The sequence below is a fragment of the Falco biarmicus genome, chromosome 12 (assembly GCF_023638135.1).
Source record: "Falco biarmicus isolate bFalBia1 chromosome 12, bFalBia1.pri, whole genome shotgun sequence".
NCBI lineage: Eukaryota > Metazoa > Chordata > Aves > Falconiformes > Falconidae > Falco > Falco biarmicus.
The window spans coordinates 11,901,009-11,907,008 of record NC_079299.1 but is presented as its reverse complement, the minus strand read 5'-3'; positions in this window follow the sequence as shown (position 1 = coordinate 11,907,008).

Below are 6,000 nucleotides of genomic sequence, written 5' to 3'. Positions count from 1 at the left end.
TAAGAGTTTAAATACTGAGATAGTTAATTTGGACTAGAAGGTCTGCTGCACTGATTCTCACTGTGCTGGATTAAAGGAATGGTGATAGTGCCATGGAACTGCCTGGTGTCACATGACGAGTTAATTGTTGATCCAGAAATGGAGCCTGCTAACGCTGAATTTCAGTCTGTTGTCCCATCTGCTGTTCTTTTCTGCCTGCAAATTGAAGTATAGTTGTTTGAAAGTGCAGATTTGGTCTGTAAAACTTATGTCTCAGTCCAAATGTAGCCTCAACTACAAACATCCCCAGCTTTGTCTGAAAGCTGATACTTCCTAAATAAAAAGCTCCACTTCTCTGTTTCATATATATGATGGAGATAAAGTGTATAGAGCAAGGAGTATTTCTCAGAGGATTTCAAGAACCCTCTTTGACCAAACAATATTTGACATTTCGTTTGCCACTCTGCAAGGCTCCTCAGAGGGCTGAACTATTCTCATTTCTGCCATGGAAGCAAAGCCAACATTTCGCTTCCCTCAAGCTAAACAGTGTATGATGGGCAACAATTCAGAATTAATTTGATAGTAATGGAGATGACAACTATTACTGTGAGGTATTTCTGCTATGAACATTGTCATCCTGTCCTCATTTCACCCCCCTGCCCACAGGTTTTGGTGCTACAAGGAATTTGTGAACAGTAGACAACCCCATACACAATGCATATGCGTATACGCTGCTGTCTAGGCAGAGCAGCAACTTTGGACTCAACAGCCTCTGTGGATACATGAGCCCTAAAGTCCCACAAAACTGCAACTCTGGCTTGGAGACAGAAAATAATCAGCAAGGGGCTACAAAGCGCGTAACACACACAGGTCCACAGGAAGTGGCAACTCCTTCTAAACATGAGTCAGGCATAGAATCACAGACTAATTTTGATTGGAAGGGATTTTTGGAGATCATGTGGTCCAACACCTTGCTCAAATCATAGGATGTCTAAAGCTATTTCCATCAGGAAACAGGAAAACATTTTTTTCTGACTCTTTTTCCACTAACTGCCCAAAACAAACTGGCAGTGAAAGGATGCATTCTGTGTACGTAGCTAGGAAAATCAGTACAGGTTAAATTTTAAATATGCACAATTCCTTTCTTTCTAACACTGGTATCAATGCAGAATTAATAGCATTGAGGCCAATATAATGATAAAAATGGACACTGCTGGCTGCAGTCCCTACACAGAGTGGATCTTAATGATTTGATGTTTTAAGACACACACAGTAATTTAGGTCTTGCAACCCTGAGAATGAGGCAAAGTCCTGAAATAATGAATGGTCTAGGGTAAAGAAAACCTGTCTGCAGTCTCTTTATACTCCACTCAGAACAGCCTCACTTCCCTTTATCTTCTTTTCCCCTTTCTGAAAAGAAACGTGATTTCAACCTACCTTGTGTGAGCTGGGCTCCTGCCATGCCAGATACCCCTATAGGTTCCTGTTCAGCTGATGAAAGAAATTTCCTTACCTTTTAATATCTTAACAGCTGAATTTGTGAAATCAGAACTTAATGATGTACTAAGGTATTAACACGACGTCTCAGCTCTATTCAAGTCAATAGGTACCTCATCTCTGAATTCACTCAGAATAGCTAGTGTAGGCGTTTATTTTATTAACTAGACCTGTATTACAGTGACTATAATAGAAAGACATCATCTATAAAAATCAGTTGAAGTATGATACTTGAAAAGCTTCAGGAAACAAGGTGGTTTCAGGGGGCTTCTGTAAATGTAACTTCTACAGAAATAAAAGAATCACTTGCTTGGTCTAGCAAGCAACATATTTGCTATTTCCAGGTAGCAATTATTTCAGTAGACTACAACCAGAATGCAGTTGTCTAGCTCCACTTTTGAGTAAGTCCTTCCTTTCCTTTAAACAAGGACAACAGGAAGCCAGTTACCCACATGCTGCTGTTAAAAATGGTGAGGTTTGTTTTGACAGAAACACTCCCTGTTGGCTTTCCTGTGCAGCCATAGGCAAGTCAGGCACAGTAGCTGTGTGTCAGTTCTGTTTCTCTGGAATGAAACGAGCTCTGTTACCCGCTTCACAGGAGACAGGTAGTGATCAAGATTTTGTTATTTTGATGCATTGCAGCATAGAAGAGCAAGATGCTTTCATTATTAATATTCTCATACATTTATCCTCTAGTAATTTATTGCACAAGTCAAGAATTACTCCTCAAAGAAAGGAGTAACAACAAGCACTGGATTCCTACAGATTTGAGTTCTTTGTCTCCTACACTACTTCCCACCCCATAATAGTAGTGCTGCTGCATGTTTCCCTGGAATGCCCACTGGGCATAGACAGCACACGCTGCAGTTACTGTGCAGCCATCCACAGATTGGCCAGCTGACCAGGTTATGTAAAATGCTTGTGTTCTGCTACTTTTATCTCATGGGGGTCATTAAACGGGGGAGTGTGCCCTCTGTCTAGTTACCAGTTTTTCAGTAAAAAACCTCTTAGGATCACACTTGAGACTTCTACATGATTTAAATGCACCTGAGTATGGCCAATAGGCCTGAAAGCTATGGAGCAGGGGAACAACAGATGGATCAACCACAAAAACCATTTCTCCTTAGGAAACTGGGGATATTTCTGCAATCCCTAATATGTGCGATGGAAACACAACATCAAGACTCCCAGACAACCTTCTGTTTTATGGCAATACAATACTCTAAAGGCATTTTAATGTTTTAAAGATAATTTCCATATGCTTGTCATGACAGGGCTGAATTCTTTTTCATGTTCTGGATAAGCATTTAATAATCTCACCTCTTAATATAAGCATTCTATATTTTAAAACTTTTTGGTTTGGGAATAATGCAACATTCCTATAGCATATTTTATTGCAGATTGCTAATATGAGGCAGAGAATGGAGAACATAATTTTGTCTATACATTTCATAATGAAAAATGTCATATATGGATAAACTACACTTCTAATGCCTTGAAAATATAAAGTATTGAGCCTCATTTTAGAGCTGTCCTTTGTTACAATTGAACCTAGGTTTTTGGTCTTAAGGTCAGTATTCCATTATGCAATAGGCTGATGAAAAAAGTGTAGCTAAAAGTACAAGAAGCAGCCTGTTCTTTGGCCTGGCTAGCTGAAGACAGTCCAAATAGTTATTTTAATACATCTTATTCTTTAGGAGGCTTATAGTGTTGTCATGGTTTAACCCCAGCTGGCAACTGAGCACCACACAGCTGCTTGGCTCACTCACTCCCCCCACGGCAGGAAAGGGGAGAGAATCAGAAGAGTAAAAGTGAGAAAACTTGTGGACATAAATAAAGAGAGTTTAATAGGTAAGGCAAAAGCCACACACGCAAGCAAAGCAAAACATGGAATTCATTCACCGCTTCCCATGGGCAGGCGGGTGTTCGGCCATCCCCAGGGAAGCCGGGCTCCATCACGTGTAACAGGAAGACAAACACCATCACTCTGAACGTTCCCCTCTTCCTTCTCCTTCCCCCAGCTTTACATGCTGAGCATGACGCCATATGGCATGGGACATCCCCTTGGTCACTGGGGGCAGCTGTCCCAGTGGTGCCCCCCCCCAGCTCCTTGTGCACCCCCAGCCCCCTCGCTGCGGGGGCGGTGTGAGAGGCAGAAAAGCCCTTGGCTCTGGGTAGGCGCTGCTCAGCAGTAACGGGAACATCCCTGGGTTACCAGCGCTGTTTTCAGCACAGATCCGAAACACAGCCCCATACCAGCTACTGGGAAGAAAATTAAACTCTATTCCAGCTCAAACCAGGACAAGTGTAGTACACTTGCACTTACAATGTTAGCATTAACAGGAAAGTCATAGGCAAGTTCAGGTTTTCCCCCCCCCCCCCCCGAGTATGCTTTTACCTAAGCTAATGGGGAGACCCAGGAAGGCCAACAGCTGTGTGTATGCCAAAAAGGAGTAGTGTTACTGTGAAAGTGCCATAGCAGTAAAGATGTTAGTTATCTCAATTAACGTCAGTCAACATACAAATGTTTATGGAGATGAAGTGATAGGTCATTGTGTCCAGTTGGACGTGACCAATGATTAACCTCAGAAACAAAGGAGCAAGGGTACAATTTAAGTGGATGTTAGACTTTTATAATGATTTTTTTGGGGTACAATCCACTATATTTTCTTATTTCTCTTACATTGATGTGTCTATTAGAAATTGCCTTTCAATCACTTTCTTACATGTTCAGCTTAGCTGTACCTTGCAGCACACTTCCTGGAAGCTTCATGCTTGCTTTGCTGCTATATATTGTGTCAAAGTATCTAAAAATGGATGCTTAACTCTCTATAGATCATTGTAACTACATGGATACGATTTAAGCAAGACTGCAGGAAGAGGCAGTATCTTCTGTTATTCAGTTTAGTAAAATACTTTTCCCAGTAGGCCTTTCCTAATGTCTTTAATAGAAAAACATACTATATAGTTATAATGTGACACCTAATTAGCAAGAATTGGCTTTGAATTCTCCTGCTTAAGATGTGCTGGCCTGCACTATAGCTTTAATTCAGTAAGTTCAGTAACAGCATGCCCATTTGCTCTCTGCTTCTCAAGTGGTACAGATCACTGAATTCTGCACAGTCCCTGTGAAATCAATCAATCCTGTCGCCTGTTGGCTCACACAGACAGCTTACATCAGCTCCATGAAAGGTTTCATTTTTTAAATGAAAAATTCAGATGAATATTACTGCTTTAGCTGTCTGTGATTCAACTACTTGTAAAAAATAGCAATGTCCTTTAGTATTCATTGATTAAATAGTACTGGTGTACTGGAGTGACAATCAAAGAAAGATAACTTATAATTTTGAGTGAAAATAAGGTATCAGTGTCTAGAAAATCTGAGGACACAGTCTGTGGTTGTATGGGATGTGCACCAAGCAAAGAGGAAGCCTAGAAGACATACCACAAGGTGCAGGACCCCAGTTTAAACCTCACTTGAAATGGAATTGTTAGTCCTGTGTTGCTGGGGTGAAAGTCATATGGGTCACATCCAGTGGGAAACACTGACCTGTTACCTAGTCTTTGTAGTTTCACTTTAGACAGAATCACAGAATCTGGTGTTTGATCCCTCCACAAGGTAATCCAGCACATTGTGCTGCCAGAAAATAGCTAGGTTTTGGGTTGGGTGGGCACAAGGTTTTTGTCATTGTTATTCAGTGCAGAACACAAAAGCACAGAGAAGCAAAGTCACTTGGTAGGCCAGAGGGGCATGACTTCCCAGACTTCTGATGCAGTCCAGTGGACTGACCACAAGGCTGCATGTGTTGTTTAAACTATTGAAATGGCCTCCAACATTTCAGTGTTGAAATCAATAGTCTTTTGATGAATTGGGCCTTTCATTTTCTTTTCCCTCCCCCCCCTCCACATTTTTAATCTTTCTCTCTGCTGGTATACTAAGTATGTTTTGAGGTTTCAGACAATTTGGAACATTTTTATTTTTTATTTTAATTAGTAGACATCAGATGACCTGACCCCTTTTATAATAACCAGAAGGGTTGAATAATTGAGATTTGAGTAGTCAAGGTCAAAATATGTTGCTTAATGTACATCTTACAATTATCTAATACTGACTTTATAACACCACAGATGTTAAACTACAAAACCTTCAGAACCCAAAGATCCGTTTTTTCTCTATGAACAAATTAAACAATATATGTTTTTTAAAATGAAAATTATTAATGGCAGAGTAGCATAACACTGTACGTAGCAGCAGTGCATCTGCTCATGTTTAGGTCTGTTCACATTAGCCATAATACTTAGGATAAAGCTGCTTCTGTCTTTAATACAGGATCTGTTATGTCACGGAAGGTTCAATGTCTGCAACACAAGCACAATTACATAACGGCGCTTCACCCACAGTTTCTATTAGTGTGCATTAGTCAACAAGGATAAGAGGCATATGCTTCGTAGGGGTCAGTGTTCCTGTTAATACATTGCATCAGAGATATGAACACACCCACCCATTAAAAAGGGGTCCAAGGA